Below are 19,439 nucleotides of genomic sequence, written 5' to 3'. Positions count from 1 at the left end.
GAGAGTTTTCGACCTCTCCATGTTCCCACAACTTTCTCCTTATCCCAGAAGTCTTGTCCAGGATCCATGGAATATAACTAATGTAACGTACTGTGGGTTGCTTCATTGATCATTGGTTCCTTTGATCCATGCGAGAGCGTCAAGGAAATACTGAAAAATTTGAACTTGAAAACGCTTGAAGATTGCCGTCAGTGAAAATATATTTAAAAATTATCATATATTTAAAAAGTATTAAGCATCATATCTAGGAACGTACTACAGCCTCCCCCCCCACCCACCCCCACCAAAGAATCCCGTCCATAGATTGCAAAGACGATGTTGGACCATTGACACAGTGCACAGACTTAAGTAATTATTCTTCCCGCACACCTTATGCCAATAGTACAGGGCGAAACGCTCATATGTGTGACAAGGGGAAAAACCTTCAGCCATGCATGTCACAGTGGTTTTCAGCTGTGGCTGTAGATGTAAATTTCCTTGACCTGCCTCAATCGGAAGACCGCAAGTCTACACCTATATACGACACCACATACTGCATGCGTAATCCAAAGATGTTTCCATTACCAAAGATAATGATGTCTTTAGGCCTGGGCGTAGAGTATTGACTTACGAGCGTGACAGGTTGCGAAGTAGGTATATGCACTAAGTTTTTGCGTGGTGTGTTGCAGAAGATATTTGAAACACAAGAAGCAGTTTTTCAATATAACGAACTGGACGACAGGGGTATCTTACTTAAAAAGGTAATATTAATTTTGTTACGGTTCTTTAACAGGCACTGACCGTGATGAGAAATTGTTTGTGACAGGTACATCCATAATAATAGCTGTTGTGTCACTGGTGTGAACATCGGGAACCCTCCTGGTGTTTTTTATTTATTCTCATTCCAGTAGATTCAGCTGTGTTATATTCGAGTGATACTTTCAGGATAAGTGTATCTCGAGGATAGTCAACAGCTTCGAGTGAATACTGCTTCCCTACTACAAAGGCCTATGTCAGTCTTGAAAATCAATTTTCGTATTTTATAGGAAAAATATTGTATTTTATTTGTCGTATACATCATCAACACCTTATGATGTATCTGCCTTTAAAAAAATGCAGAACTGGGTTCATCAATTTATATGGTCTGTGTTGTTATTAAAATAACTCTCATTAATTTTTTTTATTTTCAAATTTGTAAAAGCTACTAGTAGCGAAATACGTAGCACCTAATTTTCATTAGAAAAATGCAATTGAGAGGGACTTTCGACAACCATTGATTAGTTTGCAGACCACTGACTCACTGTACAAATGGGTTTTGCAATTCTGTTAGAATTTTCCACAATACTTATATTTCTAAACATGGTAGATTCATTGTTTGTGAGATTAGGAATGTAAAACTTCTGTCAGCATATAGTTTGTAACATTTTATGTAGCTTTTCCAGATGCCAATGCAGGCTCTGATTGATTTATTGGATATGAAATGGAGATTAAAGATGAATTTCAGAAAGGTAGGAAACCAAAGAAAATGGGACCGACTGAAATTCTTGAAGTTATCAGAGATAAAACACAGAGAGCGAAATTTATAAAACTGAGCAGAAACCAGATATCAGTAAAAAGATACAATGCGAAAAAATGTTAATACAAAATCCTTGGTTTGGTAACATACTGATCTATAACATACACTTGAGGTCTAGATTACAATGAAAAACGATAGTTTGGTAGAGTTTTGACAAAGCAGCGTCAAACACTTAAGTTGATCTGGTAGTAGTTGAGAATGTAGTGAGACTATATTGCAGCCTATCCCCCATATTATCCAAACTGTGCACAGAGCAAACAGTGAAGGAGTAGAGGGAGCCAAGGAAAATTTGGGAACGAAATTAAAGTTCATGGAGAATAAATAAGTTTTAAGGCTTTCCAGTGACATAATTCTGGCAGTGATGGCAAAGGATTCGGAACATCTGTTGAATGGAATGCATAGGGTCTTGAAGGGAGATTACAAGATAGGAGATTCCGTAGTGACTGAAGTTACATTCACGAATCAGTGTTTTATGATGTTGACATGTAGTAAAAAAGTTCCATTAGATTTCCGTATTGTGGAACGATTGAAGTTGATGTGCAGCAGCAGTAAAGTATTTGTTTTTAAATTGTGAGGCAGGTTCATCTGACCTGATCTAAACTACCTTCACATTTTCAGGTAGAGTTGACAGTACCTTGCTAATGTATGCAATCATGGTATCTTTGAAATGGGTTATGTTGTCTGAAACAACATCCAATGGGGTGATGAGAACCTGAATGCCACAGTGACAGTGAAAAACTAACTTGTGCTTGTGCCCAGTGTGCACTTTCCACCTCATCTGGATAAACACGTGTAATTTTCAGCAAAATCATTATGCAGCAATGCAAAGTCTTTAAAATCTTTGCTCAAAACCATTTCTTTTTTGCTGATAACAAGGTGCAAACTGAGCTCTTTTTGTAGCAATGAAGGAGAAACTGAGGAAATGATGTATTTCACTATATCAGCTGTAGAACCTTCTTCTTGGGCTTTAATAATTTTAGAGATGTTTCCTTCCATCTTCCAAACATACCATAAATACACAAATTCCAGCTTGTCAGTTTTATAGGATGTGTTGAAACTCCACCATTCTGACACGTGTTACATTCATTCTGCCAACAAAGCTCACTGGGTGGCTGGAATATTATTTTTCTTATAAAGGCTACTGATAGGTAATGTTTGTGATATTTACACTAACATAAGTTGTGGGGTAGTTTGCTACTGGTGGCCATACTTCTGCAAACTTAAAATTTCCAATTTGAACTTAAGGGTGTTCCTGTTTGAATGCCTCATGTGTTTCCATGATGGAGATAAGTGACAGACATGAACTGTCTTTCTCATTATTTTCTCTAATCACTGTTGTCCTTCCTGTCAGGTGACTGGTGACTAATGCCATCACAACAGTGGAAACCAGTTACCAAGTCTGTAGTTTCAGAACTGAGGCCTCGATTTTGGGACTGCTGCCATGAGTGGCTCTTTCAGACTTTCCATCTGATGGATTTCCACACACGTCAATGAACAGCTCACAACCACAACTTTGTGTCATGGTGAAGATGGCAAGAAATGATTGGCTTGAGCCATGGCTTTACCTAGAGCACTATGTTTATTTTTACTAAGTTTTTAATGGGTTGCTGATCTTGCATCTCAATATGTTTTCTAACTCCCCCCTAGTCTTAGCTCTTCTTTCTTCTAATAAGTCATTGCTTATGTTTACTCAACTTTGGAAATTTTTGTTTCTGCTGCTGTTGGCTTTTCTAGCATCTTCCAGGTGCTTCTTCATATTTAAAACTGTGACTCAGATTACATGACTCACATTACACATTTAATTTTCTGTTTTTACAATATTGGTTGAAATTGAAAAAAATTTAATACTGAAATTAGCTACACATTCACACAAAGAAATAAATTACTGAATGAGGTAAAGTTAGCTCTAACATTCCTCTTAATATAAAAACTTATTTATGTGAAAGTGAATCATGTTACACGAAAGTTCATGCTGTTGTATTATACACTCCTGGAAATTGAAATAAGAACACCTTGAATTCATTGTCTCAGGAAGGGGAAACTTTATTGACACATTCCTGGGGTCAGATACATCACATGATCACACTGACAGAACCACAGGCACATAGACACAGGCAACAGAGCATGCACAATGTCGGCACTAGTACAGTGTATATCCACCTTTCGCAGCAATGCAGGCTGCTATTCTCCCATGGAGATGATCGTAGAGATGCTGGATGTAGTCCTGTGGAACGGCTTGCCATGCCATTTCCACTTGGCGCCTCAGTTGGACCAGCGTTCGTGCTGGACGTGCAGACCGCGTGAGACGACGCTTCATCCAGTCCCAAACATGCTCAATGGGGGACAGATCCGGAGATCTTGCTGGCCAGGGTAGTTGACTTACACCTTCTAGAGCTCGTTGGGTGGCACGGGATACATGCAGACGTGCATTGTCCTGTTGGAACAGCAAGTTCCCTTGCCGGTCTAGGAATGGTAGAACGATGGGTTCGATGACGGTTTAGATGTACCGTGCACTATTCAGTGTCCCCTCGACGATCACCAGTGGTGTACGGCCAGTGTAGGAGATCGCTCCCCACACCATGATGCCGGGTGTTGGCCCTGTGTGCCTCGGTCGTATGCAGTCCTGATTGTGGCGCTCACCTGCACGGCGCCAAACACGCATACGACCATCATTGGCACCAAGGCAGAAGCGACTCTCATCGCTGAAGACGACACGTCTCCATTCGTCCCTCCATTCACGCCTGTCGCGACACCACTGGAGGCGGGCTGCGCGATGTTGGGGTGTGAGCGGAAGACGGCCTAACAATGTGCGGGACCGTAGCCCAGGTTCATGGAGACGGTTGCGAATGGTCCTCGCCGATACCCCAGGAGCAACAGTGTCCCTAATTTGCTGGGAAGTGGCGGTGCGGTCCCCTACGGCACTGCGTAGGATCCTACGGTCTTGGCGTGCATCCGTGCGTCGCTGCGGTCCGGTCCCAGGTCGACGGGCACGTGCACCTTCCGCCGACCACTGGCGACAACATCGATGTATTGTGGAGACCTCACGCCCCACGTGTTGAGCAATTCGGCGGTACGTCCACCCGGCCTCCCGCATGCCCACTATACGCCCTCGCTCAAAGTCCGTCAACTGCACATACGGTTCACGTCAACGCTGTCACGGCATGCTACCAGTGTTAAAGACTGCGATGGAGCTCCGTATGCCACGGCAAACTGGCTGACACTGACGGCGGCGGTGCACAAATGCTGCGCAGCTAGCGCCATTCGACGGCCAACACCGCGGTTCCTGGTGTGTCCGCTGTGCCATGCGTGTGATCATTGCTTGTACAGCCCTCTCGCAGAGTCCTGAGCAAGTATGGTGGGTCTGACACACCGGTGTCAATGTGTTCTTTTTTCCATTTCCAGGAGTGTATTAATTATCATAAACTATAATTTACCTACTTCAGTTTTATGCTTTTTATGCTATGCATACGGGTATGTAACTATAATAAAAATGATATACTAATTCTTACCTGCAAATTAATTGAAACGTAGGTTCAGAATCTCGCCTAATTCAGACTCTAGTCACATGAAAAATAAGTGACATAATAAAAATGGCTACAAATTATTGAGGGAAAGCAATGATGGGCAACAAACTGTTTTTGCCATACAGTAAAAAGGCTAGCCTTTTCAACAATTTGTAAGAAATAGCTAATTTTAAACTTATAAAAAATCATAAGTGTGTCCTACTTTGCATGGTATATCCCAGATGATCAACAAAATTAAAATTAGGTAATGAAACCTGAATTAAATCAGAAGATATTGAAGAGATGACATTAGAAAATGAAACACTAAAGGTAATAGATAAGTTTAGCTATTTGTGCAACAAAATAATTGGTGTTGACTGAAGTGAATAGGATATAAAACACACATGTGACTATAAGCTGCCTTCCTGAAAACAGATTTCAATTAACATTAAACATAAATCAAAGTGGCAGAAAGTATTTTCTAAAGTTCTTTATACAAAGGGCGGAGAAAAATTGTCACACAATTTTTTATCCTGGATAGTTGATGCCAGTAGAAACCAAAATTACTAATGCTATGTGGGTCAACAATGCACAATTTTTAAACAACGGAAGCTTGGCGCCATGCAATCCGATTGGCCACGGGATTGCCCTGTTGCTGGATGCTCTGGACAACGCGGATGCTTTCCTGCTGGAGATCGCAATGTATCCAAGGCGGCCTGCATGCTCAGTGGTTGTGCGCCAACCTTCCACTCTGGGGGCCTGGAAGTGAATACGCCGGGGTCATGGCACATCCGTTTTAGTTTCTGTTAGTGTGCATACAGAAAGTATTTTACAAATTGTCGGTCCCGAAAAGGACCTTTTTTTGTAGCTACGACGTTGTTTACTTACAGCAGGTGCTCGAACTGGCAATCCTCTGTCACGACACAACCTTGTTAATGTCAAATCGTGTTCTACCGCATTCGTTAAAAGATTCCTGGCATTGCCCTGATGTGATTGGTGACATGTTGATTGCAATCCATTAATTTTCATGCACGTTATTGTTGGCTAGTCCATAAAGAAAAACCATATCTCGTTGTTCTTCAGACGAATACTGTGCCACCATGCTTACCGTACGACTAAATTGCAGGAGATGTGTGTGTGCTCCGGATGTCATTTAATTATTGTTGTTGGTAGTTTAGACCATTTTTATATAAGACATATGTCTGTCTAGTGGATATGTTGAGGTTACTGTTCTGGTTAATACTTCTTAAAAATGGCAATTGTGGTGACAGACTGATGTGTAGCATAGCCTGAGATCGAGATTAGAATGGAAGGTGATTGTGATTTGGCGAGATGCCTGTTTTGCTAATATTTTCATTTTGTTAGTGATACCCTCAATCCGGCATTTCTTGTGATTCATACCTCTATGTCGATGTCATTGGTCTGTCAGAATATATCGTGTACGTTATTAACCATATTTTTCCGAAATTGAGACTTTCTGTACTAAACGATAAAAAAATTGGAACGTCAGTGTTTCTAATATTTAGCCTTCTGAATGTAATACAATCGCCTTAGTTTGATGGTAAAGAATTAAATACTACTTTTTCCTTGGTTAAATATTTCTTGTGTTCCAGACTTGGAGTTCGTGTGTGACTCTACTCTACTTGTTGTATTTGGTAAAAGTTACATAGTGGTCCCTCATTGCATTTTATTTTTAGTAGTTCTTGAGTCATATATGTATATAATATCCATAAAAGTACTTTTGGGACTGTCTCGTTGTCTAAATTAGTTTTATGAATTTACATTACAATTTTAGCTTGTATAATGAAAAATACATTAAATATGGCACAGACTTAGACACCAGGCTACGGTACAGATCAGTCTGTTACCAATAACATTTTACATTCTCTAGCTTTGCCAACTCAACCAAATAATCACTTTACAACATAACCTGTAACTCGGGCACGCTACACCCTAGTGTGTCACTGGAGCTAATATTTCAGGGCACATCCACTGTCAGTTATTATATGTGCTGTATTTCTGATTACCATCGCTGAAATTTATTGTAGGTTTGACAGTTGTTGTGTAATGTGAGTGAGGGGAAGAGTCAAATTTACAAAACCTTTTCGGCCTGTATCAAATTTTTGAAAAAAAAAAAGGACGAAAATGGGCTAAGAAAGGTCAGTGGAGTTGGAAAAGTAATTAAATAGTACCAAGTGACTGGATTGATAGCAAAAGAATCAGAGGAGTGAAAACGATGTGGAGGATTTCGGTAAACTAAGTAGTTCAAAGCCAAGCTTCCAGTTTACCAAAATTGGAAGTTTACAGTCATTGTGTACTACCAATTTTTATTTAGTGGCAGTGAGACATGTATCTGTAATGCAAAAACTACTGTATTTAGTAACTGAGGGTCGCAGTGAAGAGATGTGTTCTGCAAATTGTTCAGAAAGGCAAGAAAAAAGCAAAAGTATTGAACAGACTTGAGTGGAAGACATATTTATTGCTGAAATGAAACAAAGTGGAGTTGGGCAGGGCATGTAGTTGATGAATAATGGATTGTTGAAGGGCCGAGAAAGTGTATTTGGTTGAGTCAATGAAATGGAAAAATGGCTGAGGTCGCTACCTAATGGGATATGGGTGGATGATATGAGGAAATATACAGGTACATACGTTGCAGATAATAATGCATGAAGTAGCCCTTAATCATACTGTGGCTTACAATGATGAAAGTATTGACGCATTTGCTCAAGTAAATGTGTCTGTAATGTCATGAAGAACCTACTAGCAAAATTCGTGGATCCAGTGGGATCCCTTCAGCCCCAGCTTTACCACAGAGTTGGTGCTAGAATAGAGAATATCACAAGTCAGTGTATAATCACAGTTATCTAAGAGTAGTTTCTCTTTGTGAAACAGTGTGTATGATAGTTTCAGGAATTAGAAGAGATTGCTCACTGACCTAACCATATTGCTGGCCATGAGTGAAGCATTAACAGAATCAGTTAAAAATGTTAAATTATGATAAAATGCAGTGTGTGGAGGAATATGATATGGTGTCTAAGACACTACTGAACTCACATTCAAGAGCAGCACATGTAATATTTATTTATTTTCCATGTCCATATTAACTAAAAGTTAGTAGATAATTTTACAGTAAATATTAAAGAGAATATCAGTGAATTGGTTCAGTGGTTCTGTAGACCAAATGTGGTAATTATCATCCATCTGTGTCTTCCTTCATTGATTTCCTTCTTTCCTAGGAATTGGATAATAAATCCAGAGTTCAGTTGTAGTTGCCATTGAAACGGGTCAGACGCATTCACTTTCTAGTCCTCCATTAGCATATCTGATGTATGGAAGCTTTAATCTGTCATTACATGCAAATCTATACAGTGGTATATGCAATTATAATATAAATATGATGGGGAAATTATCATTCAAGGTCACATAACAGTGAACTGTTGTGAGAAAAAAGATATTCAACAAATCAGAGCAAAATTCCAAACTCTTCAGTGCTTTTTCAGTTTTGTCAAAATATGAGCTTTCTTTTCTCAGACCTCTAAGGTAGGCAAAATTATTTACAGGGACTTAATTAAACAAAATTTGCTATAAATGTTTGTCTCCGTGATATGGTTCTCCCTGTGATAAGAACAAAACTAATTTTCTCCCCGTATTCAAGGTATTGACCAGTCTCCACCAACCTCATCATTGATGGGATGTTAAGCTCAGATTTTTCTTCTTATCTACCTTCCTAAAGATGCAATGAAAATGGATTTTTGTGTATTGTTATATTTATTACAATTTATATTCTCTGTAGTGGCTCGTGCAACATCCAAGTGACCTGCTTGCACTTATAGATCTAAGGAATATGTGTGCCATACGTAAAAAAGTGGATTAATTGTACCAAGAAATGAAATGGTCTTGAGTTCTAAACTGTTTTAAGTATTTTGTAGGTGATATCAATGTGGTTTTTGATTTTATGGTGATAGTGCCCTCCTGCCTGCCCAGAATCTTGATTGTGGCTGCAGTGTAGCTCTTGGTCTGTTGCTTTTGGAGGTAACAGTCTGGTCATGAGTAAACAGTCAACGAATGTGGATGTGAAATATAGATACAGATTCACTCATAGAGTAGTCAGAAGGCTATGCAAGCAACATTTGCTTCAAATTTAATGTTGTTCTGCTGAAATCTGAAGCATATTTTGTTACCGCTTCAGTCATTTCTGATATCAAAAAGCATCCATTGCAGTTACACTGACTTCATATTTTACACGTTTATTTATCAATGTAACTAAATTTATTAAATTTAAAATTATGGTATTATGTAATAGAGAAATCACCAATGAGTGTCTTGGTACATGTGGGGTACATATGTTCTACATCAAAATTTTTAAGGTATCTAAAAACACAGATGATGTGATTTACCGAACGAAAGTGCTGGCAGGTCGATAGACACACAAACAAACACAAACATACACACAAAATTCAAGCTTTCGCAACAAACTGTTGCCTCATCAGGAAAGAGGGAAGGAGAGGGAAAGACGAAAGGATGTGGGTTTTAAGGGAGAGGGTAAGGAGTCATTCCAATCCCGGGAGCGGAAAGACTTACCTTAGGGGGGGAAAAGGACAGGTATACACTCGCGCGCGCACACACACGCATATCCATCCGCACATACACAGACACAAGCAGACATTTGTAAAGGTAAAGAGTCTGCTTGTGTCTGTGTATGTGCGGATGGATATGTGTGTGTGTGCGCGAGTGTATACCTGTCCTTTTTTCCCCCTAAGGTAAGTCTTTCCGCTCCCGGGGTTGGAATGACTCCTTACCCTCTCTCTTAAAACCCACATCCTTTCGTCTTTCCCTCTTTCCTGATGAGGCAACAGTTTGTTGCGAAAGCTTGAATTTTGTGTGTATGTTTGTTTGTTTGTGTGTCTATCGACCTGCCAGCACTTTCGTTCGGTAAGTCACATCATCTGTGTTTTTAGATATATTTTTTCCACGTGGAATGTTTCCCTCTATTATATTCAAAATTTTTAATGTCATTGACAACTCTGAAAAGTATTTTGTATTATTTTTGTATTGTAGATTTTGGCAGGCCTTTGTTCTTAACATCCATTTCAGATATTGTTGGTGACTTTTGTTTCAGCAGAAGAGAACTTTATTTTTCCATTGAGAGTATAGAGTCAATTTTTTTTAGTCTCACTGGGCACTTGGCACTTACTCATTATTGCAACTGAACAAATAACACAGCATGAGATGTGCCTATTTTAAGATTTGGCTCTAGTTTTCTAATGCCGTGACAGAGCACTTACGGATGTCATTTGAAACTTGAGTAGTTTGTAATTACATACCAGTATCATTAAGCAGGTGGGACATAGTTGATGATCAAATATGTAACTAAACTGTACATTTGAGTTCTAAAATTTTGGGTAAGTATGCATCAATTTGTATGTTACCTGCTAAGACCTTCTTCTGATCAGTTGGAAATTGTCATTTCTCCCCAGATTTGCTGCTGAATTTCAGTAGTGCATTGTAGGCATCTCATTATGAAATAATAGTATTTTACTTTTTTATGCCCACTATGTAATTGTCTACATAAGACTACATTTTTGACACCGTTCCAACATTAAATTATAAACAAACTGTGGAATTACACCTTGGTATGCGGATGGAGGTCAGTCTTTTTACAGATGAATCCATGAGTGTCTTTAAGTATATTTGTGTAAATTTTGCACCTATTTCCACGTTTACATTTTCCTGTAGGTATTTTCACTCAGATGCATGTATAGTATAGTGCTGTATGGCATCATACATGCGTAAATAGAAGCAGAACACTGACCGTAATTCTTTTGTGTCAAAATTACTTTCAAGAGTACCAGTTATGGTGAGAGACTGATCTGTAGTACAATGTGAGGTCTAGGTTATGTTAGGTAACAGTGTGGTTACAAAATGGTAAAGCCAAAGTGAATACAAACTCTTCGATGTGGTTACACATATCTGTAGTGTAAGTCGAGATCTAGGTTAAGTTGAAGGGTGATAGTTTGCTTGTGATTTGGTGAAACAGTGTTGAACATTTCAGTTAAACCAGGTTTTTTTATCTTTGATAAACCTGAGTCCCAATGCCACAGAATTATATACTATCTTGTAAATATATCAAGTAAGCAGTAAACGTTGTTGGATCTCAGCTGCTTGTTAACTGTGTAATTGTTTATCCCCGTAACACCAAATTTAGTATCAATACTTTGATAATAGTATAACAATCAGCTAGTTCAAAACTTACAAACATTTGAAATGGCAGTTTTCATTTTTCTATGGCTGGAATATTATCAGCATTAAAGGAAAAATTGAGTATGTTCTGCAGATATTTGGATCATCATCATTATGCTGCAGATCTGTCAACATTTAAGTGTAGAATGTCAGGGTAAGAATTGTGATACACACTCTCTTCTTATATTTTTCATGTGCAGTATTTATATAATATATATAGTAAAATTCTGATTGGAGATGATGTTTTATATAACACATGCATTTATGAATTTGCACAACAATTACTGTTATTGGATGAGGAATTCTGTCTTGTGCAAGACACCTTTCGAGTTTTGTTTTACCCGGACATGTTTCAGCTCATTTAGTGCTGTCTTCAGGGGTCACATTATTTAATATCTGTAGAATATTTATTAAATATTAACTTTTTGCGAAAACATTTGGTACAAAATATTTACATTTGTCAATGAAGTGGCTGTTGTCAAATATTATACATGGTTTGTTTACAGATCATATTCGAGATATGTATCACTGGGCTGATGCATTTTATGTTTTTTACAAATCTCTAAAGTTCTAGTTTTATAGCTTATTTGTAAAAAGTGGCATTAGTTTACATCCCTTGCATGAAGGCCGGCCGGAGTGGCCAAGCGGTTAAAGGCGCTACAGTCTGGAACCGCGTGACCGCTACGGTCGCAGGTTCGAATCCTGCCTCGGGCATGGACGTGTGTGATGTCCTTAGGTTAGTTAGGTTTAAGTAGTTCTAAGTTCTAGGGGACTGATGACCTTAGAAGTTAAGTCCCATAGTGCTCAGAGCCATTTGAACCTTGCATGAAGCTATTGGCTACTGAATGTTCATGTTGGTAGCTGTGAGCCTGCTACACAAGGAACACAATAACATCAAAGCCGTAAGAAACGCGCAAAATAACACAACACACATTCATTTTTGTTCAGAAATGCGTAGTAAACAAATATAAAAATTACATTTTGCAGTTTGACGATGACAAGTTGTAGATTATAATATGTAATAACAATTTTACAGAAAGGAAAGCCACAGAAGAAAGCACAAAAACTGCGGAAACGTGTCTGGGTAAAACAAAACTTCAAGAGTGTCTTATATTAGGCAGATACTTTATCCAGTTTTCTTAGCAAGCATGGAAATAAGAACTGCAACACCACAAGATGATGATTATTATGATTATTTATTTAAAAAATTTTGTTAAATATGGAGCAAATGTTACCAACAATGGACTTGGATCTCAGATAACACTGTTTATCAGTTGGTTATCACAGTATTTATTTCATATTCTCAATTATTGGCTTCACCAACTCGCAACCAGATTGTCACCTTCCAAACGATCTCTGACATGGGTTATGCTGACTGTCTTAAAACAAGGTTTTGAAGGATAGCAGCAATACTTAATGCTCTCCAACCAGTAAGATCATTTAAAGAAGCACCTGGGACAGAATTTCTTAAATTCCATGTAGAACTGTATTCATTTTATTACTTCTGAAGATACGTAATGTTTTCCTGAATCTGAAGATAGGTACAAGCACTGTTGTGCTGTACGAGGAATGATCCTGTTGGAGGTGGTATGCCGTTGCTCTCCCCCAACCTTTGACCTGACTTACCCAGCTGGTCATAGGGGGACCCACAGTTTAATGAAAACTATGAAACCTATTGCCTCTTGGCATCTTTGCTGTGTACAAATCATTGTCAGAGGTGATAAAAGATAAGTGACTATGTGAGGATTGAATCGTAGACTTTGATTCATAGTCTATCACTTTCCACTTGGAAAAAATAGCTCGACAAATGGTCTTGACATTTGTAATATTATACTAAACTATAAAAATTTGTTGACTCAGTCCTTCTAATGTGTTGTAAACGATTTTCCCTATATGAACGCACAACACACATTATCGTATATGATATTTCAGGCAACTTCCTCATATGAGTGTAATATTTACTACTGCAGCAAAAGAATGTAAAAGTTCAAACCAAAGGCCATAAAGTAAGGAACATGTGTATTGTGCAAACCTTCGTAATTTAAAGACTGGGTACTGTAACTTGTGCAGCTGTGTGCTTGGTTTTCTAGCAGCATTGCTTTACAATCTATGTATAAATTCATTAAAAGAACACCTTTACTACTGCAGTATGTTACTACTATAATTTGTTGCAGACTCGGTGTTCTCTGATTTTGGGCTTTGCATTCGCTACTTTTCCACTTTTTCCACACATTTCTTTATCCTACTCTATTTTCAAAACTGAAAAGTCTTATTCTCAGTGTAAATACTGTTTCCCAATGTCATTTGTTGCTTGTGTTTGTGATTCAGATGCTAAAACAAGCACTAAAAGGAAATATTTTAACTTTCAAAAAGCTTTTAGGTTATTGACGGTGGTGTGTAGAGTGAAATGATAGGGCATTGTTTGCATGTAATTGTAGTGTTTATTTCTTTTTTTTACCATGAAAAGTCATAATTTGTGATACTTCATGTTATTTTCCAAAAGTAAAATGCTACAGTGTAACAGACAAAGATTACTTCTGCGTCTCCTTTTTTACCATCTGTCGTTCAGATCCATATGGAATCAACATTTTTTTAAATTTCATTTGTTTACTTTGCCTATAAATTGCATCCCTCATTTGGGCTAAGGATTCTTTTGTGTGTGCCTGCTGAGTATGGAGCCTCAAGCAATTGCAGTGAGCACAGGTCCCAAGCTATTGCAGCACCTACTTCCGTCCTTGCAGTGCAAGCTCACGTCTCAGACTACCCTTCCTACTTCTATTTCTTTCTCTTGCTGGCAGCTTTTGATATTGACTGGCTATTTCCACAGGTTCCACTTTATTTCATTGACAACTTTGTTCATTTCTCTTGCATCACTTTTTGGAGAAATAATTTTGGTCCACTTCTGGCTTTCACATCCATGTTCAAATTTTTTGCTGTAATGTGTGGACTGACTATGGAAGAACGTATTAAATAGTGCCCAGTGCCTACAGTGTCAACTACTCTCAGCGCACAGTAACTATGTAGACTCATATATACATTTACAATCCAATGTGGTAGCCAATCTAATGTCCTGGGATCTCATTTACCTTTTAAGTTTAACCCCCTGACAGTACAGGGATTACACTTGTTGCCTGTGCTGCTATCTCCCCACACATACCAGGAGGAGATGGCCATCTTTCTGGGGCATGAGAGCTCCTGGCTGTGGTCATCAGGCTAGATGACCTTTTGCTGCAGTTGGATCCAGTTCTTGTCATCTGGGCCTGTGGAGAGAACCCTTGGTCAGAGTTGGTGGCGTCAGGGTGACATTACGTACATGAAACACATCAATTGAACCAACACAAGGCCATTTGGATTTGGAGCCGTAGCCTCTGTTTCAGGGCTGCTCCAATCTTCATCCAACCCATGCCTACAGCAGACATGCCCTCACTATTTTCGGCCATAAAAAGTTGCAGAGGAGGAGGAGGAGGAGGAGAACAATTGGGAGAAGGCTACTCTGGTGACCCTGGAATTGCCAGACAGGTGCGTTCTGCACTAGTCCTGTGACTAGCCTTCTTGTAGAAGCTGGAATCCCTCCCCTACAATTCCGCCTACAACAATTGCTTGCATCATACATCGCCCACGTCCATGCCTTGCCCGACCACCCAAACCATAGGCTCCTTTTTCCATCTTCTGCACTCCCCTCCCCACGACAGCAGCCTAGGTCGGGTCTCCCAATTGCGATCCACATTCGTTACCTTCTCTCGTCGTTAAGAGTCCTTTCCCCTTCCTCCATCCTTCCGGTCCTCTTCTTCTACCCCTGCTTCGTCCCTCCCTTGCTTGCGGCTTTGCTTGGATTTGTCCTGTGACTCCAAGTCCTCCGTTCCACCTGCCAGTCTTCGTCAACAATTCATGGCTCTTTTTGCCTCGTTTCGCAATGCAGATGTAGTCTACACCGATGGTTCTGTGGTCGATGGATGCTCTGGGTTTTCTTTCATCCACGACAATTACATTGAGCAGCATTCCCTACCTTGTGGGAGCAGTGTTGTCACTGCGGAGCTGGATGCTCTTTATTGTGCACTTGCTCACCTTTCCTCCTGTCCTGGGGAGTCATTTGTCACATGCAGTGACTCCGAGTGGATTGCAAGCACTCAACCATTGTTTTCTCGGGACTCTTTGGTCTGCGGTATTCAAGATGCTGTTTTTACTGTCGCAGAGTGTGGATGTTCAGTGATGTTTGTGTGGACCCCGGGCCACAGCGGCATTCCAGGAAATGAATGTGTCGATTGGTTGGCCAAGCAGGCCACCACTTCGCCAACCCTGGAACTTGGTCTTGTGTCTTTTATGGTAACAAATTGTGTTGGTACCTCTATCAACACTTTCCACCTGGAGGTTCTTCATTTGTAGTTGAGTGGTTGACCTTTTCCCTAATCCATTAACCACTGTAGTCTGTTTTACTCTAGTCAACTATTTGCTCTGCTCCTTTTAAGTGTCCTCTATTTTGTGTTATTGCAGTTTTCATTTAAGCTCTGTACCCCTTGGTGTTCCTTCCCTCTGGGTGCAGAGGTTACGCTTTTACTGTATAGGCCTTTTACAAGTATGTGTGTTTGGAACAGGGGACTGATGACCTCGATGTTAAGCTCCCATCAAACCCCAAAACCAACCAACCATTGATTGGAATTTTTATGAATGACAGTCCTCCATGTCAGTCTTTTGCGATTGCTTAGAAGAACGTTCTGGACTGTTTGAGTTAGTGATTTGACCATGCAGATCACTCAATACAAATCCCAGCAAACATTTATGGGACATAATTGAGAGGTCACTTGGTGCACAGAATCCTGCACTGGCAACACTTCTGTAATTATGGGTGGCTATGGAAGTGGCATGGCTCAGTATTTCTACAGGGGATTTCAAACAACTTGCTGATTCCATGCCACATAGTTTCTGCACTACACTGGACACTCAATAGGGGATATTCCATGAATTTTGGCACCTCAGTGTGTATGCCTCTTTCTGACAGGTGTTGGCCAGTCTGTAGTCTTCTGGGCTACTAAAGATAAACAACTGTTCCATATCTCATCCTTCTGAGTGATCTTGTATCAAAGCATCATTTCTTACTGAGCATCTTGTGGCCCGCCATCTCACTTCCCGACAGTGTCAGCATCCTTTTCGTACCTGGCTACCTTTGCAGAAACAACAGGTTGACTGCACTCCTCTATATTTCACTCCCCCCCCCCCTCCCCCCCCCCCCCCCCCCCCCCCCGACAGGGAACTGCTTGTGACTCTTGCCTCATCTCAGGATATGGCCCAAGGCACTGATTCAGTTCATAATCAGATGATCTAGCATCTGAATGTTACTAAAAGGCTTCATCTACTCGGGGTCTTGAATCGTAATTGTCTCGAAGGTGTTTTCCCTTCACAGTGGGGAGATACTATTATCGTCCAAATCCTTAGGCCAGGCAAAAACCCAACATCTGTTGACAGCTAATAATTGATTAGCCTCACCAGTGTTCTCTGCTACTTGCTTGAAAAGATGGTTGTCTGCAGATAATCCTGGGTTCTTGAACTTTGGGGCTTTTCGTCCCGCTATTAGTGTGATTTGCAGGGGTGGGGGTGGGGGATGGGGAGGAATATCCACAACTGACCATTTAGGTAGGTTGGAAATGGCAAGCCGACAGGCGTTTTGTAAGCACCAACCCCTCATTGTAGTTTTGTGACCTACATAAAGCATAACGCACAGCCTGACACCATCGCATTTTATGTACCTCCATGACATGCTTTCGAGGCCCCGTGCCAATTTTTATCATTTTTATCCCACCAATTGTTCCAGGTTAGCATTGATACTTCACTCAGCATTACGCAGACCACCATGCTGAGTGTCCACATTTCCTATTCACCATCGATGGGCTATTGACCTCTGTCAGGTCACTGAAGCCATCCCTGCACCGTATATCAATGAGTTTTACATTTGGTATAGCTCCCACTCTGTAGCATTGGCTGAATGCCAGATTCAAGGTATGACTGAACAGCAACTCCTAGGCACCATGCAAAGAACCTCTGCTTGAGCCCTCTGCTGTGGTTTCCAACTGTCTCCTGCAAAAATGTGGGTCATCCATTTGTTGTCAGAACACAGTCCATAATGATCTGGAATTCTACTTGTGTAACCAGCACATGGATTTTATTACCCAGTCCTGATGTTTGGGCCTCCTTTTTGATAAAAGTCTGACTTGTCTGCCTTACATTAGTCAACTAAAGAGTAGCTGCACACGGAAGCTTAATGCCCTCTGTTCATTGCACACACCTCTTGGACTGCAAAATGTGCTGCTCTGCTCTGTATGTACTAGGTCCCAATCACTGATGGAAGCTTCCCTCTTCAGCTCTGACAATACCAACTGGTGCTCACTTATAAGTGCCATCTGAGAACCTGCCCCTGATCTTTTCGTATTCTTTATGTATACAATGGTCGTTGACCCTCTAATACCTCGAATGGGATTACTAATTGGTATGTGCCTCACATGCCTCTGCCGGGACCTCCATCTAACCTCCTTAGAATGTGTTGTTGCTGTTGCACCGCATTTTGAAAGCTTCTATTCTCCTTTTGTCTAAACTGTTTATCCTCCATGTTTCACTTCCATACATGGCTACACTCCAAATACCTTCAGAAAAGACTTTCATCTATATTTGATGTTAAAAAATATCTCTTCTTCAGAAGTGCCTTTCTTGCCATTGCCTGCCCACATTTTGTATCCTCTCTACTTTGGCCATTGTCAGTTATTTTGCTGCCTAAATAGTGAAACTTTCCTACTGCTTTGAGTGTCTTGTTTCCTATCTAATTCACTTAGCATCACCTTATACAATTCTGCTACATTCCATTATCATTTCAGTACACTATCCATTCCATTCAACTGCTCCTCCAAGTCTTTCGTCATCTCTAACAGAATTGCAGTCTCAATGGCAAACCTTGAAGTTCTTAATTATTCTCCCTGGACTTTAATTCCTACTCCAAATTTTTCTTCGGTTTCCTTTACTGCTTGCTCAGTGTACAGATTGAATAACATCGACGGTAGATTACAACCCTGTCTCACTCCCCTCTCAACCACTGCTTCCCTTTCTTACCCCTTGGCTCGTATAACTGATGTCTGATTTCTACACAAGCTGTAAATAGCCTTTCACAACTTGTATTTTACCTCTGCTATTTTCACAATTTGAAAGACTGTTCCAGCCAATAATGTCAAAAAGTTTCTCTAAGTCTACAAATGCTATAAATGTAGATTTGCCTTTCCTTAACCTATCTCTTAAGATATGTCATGGGGTCAATATTGCCTCATATGTTCCTACATTTCTCCAGAATCCAAACTGATCTTCCCCGAGGTCGGCATCTACCAGTCTTTCCATTCTTGTGTAAAGAATTCGTGTTAGGATTTTGAAACCATGATTTACTAAACTGATAGTTCGGTAATTTTCACACCTGTCGGCAATTGCTTTTTTGGAATTGGAATTATTACATTTTTCTTGAAGACTGAGGCTAACTCGCCTGTTTGATACATCTTGCACATCAGATGGAAGAGTTTTGTCATGGCTGGTGCTCTCAAGGCTATCAATAATTCTGATGGAATGTCATCTACTCCTTGGGTCTTGCTTTGACTTAGAACTCTGAAAGTTCTGTCAAATTCTTCTCATAGTATATCATCTGCCATTTGATCTTCATCTACATCCTCTTTCCTTTCTATAATATTGCTTCAAGTTCATCTCTCATGTATAGACCCTCTATATACTGCTTCCACCATTCTCTACCACCTGTGGGTCCGGGGGTGAGAATAGGCCCGAGATATTCGTGCCTGACGTAAGAGGTGACTAAAAGGAGTCTCACACATTTCGGCCTTTATGTGATGGTCCCCTGTAGTGTTTGGCATCCATTCTTCAAAATTTCCTTGAAGAGCGAGCCAGTTGGGGAAGGGCGTTTTACATGGTGCATCTTGTCCATCATGCTCTGAGACCTATCCTTCGTCAATGTGGATCTGTACTTCTGCTCATTCTCAACTGTTGGGCGAGGTCACCCTCCTCGGTGCGTATTTTTCCATCAGCTGTGCAATACTGTTTTCTACACTGACAATGATAATGGACTTGTTTGCTTGGTTGCACCTGATACCCAGCATGGTAGCCAG

At 40.2% G+C, this 19,439-nt stretch overlaps 1 protein-coding gene across 1 annotated transcript in view; it reads left to right on the top strand.

Annotated features, from left to right (window-relative positions):
* The first annotated feature begins 580 nt into the window (after positions 1–580).
* The window catches only part of LOC124622490 (cytoplasmic dynein 1 intermediate chain-like), a 198,877-nt gene continuing 180,018 nt past the window's right edge, over positions 581–19,439 (top strand). The window contains 1 exon segment of the mRNA XM_047148204.1: positions 581–740. The gene's annotated coding sequence lies outside the window, so the exon portion shown is untranslated.

The sequence above is a fragment of the Schistocerca americana genome, chromosome 7 (genome assembly GCF_021461395.2).
Source record: "Schistocerca americana isolate TAMUIC-IGC-003095 chromosome 7, iqSchAmer2.1, whole genome shotgun sequence".
In the NCBI taxonomy this organism is placed as follows: Eukaryota; Metazoa; Arthropoda; class Insecta; order Orthoptera; family Acrididae; genus Schistocerca; species Schistocerca americana.
Note: the sequence above shows the minus strand (reverse complement) of the source record. Positions and strands in the feature narration are given on the sequence as shown.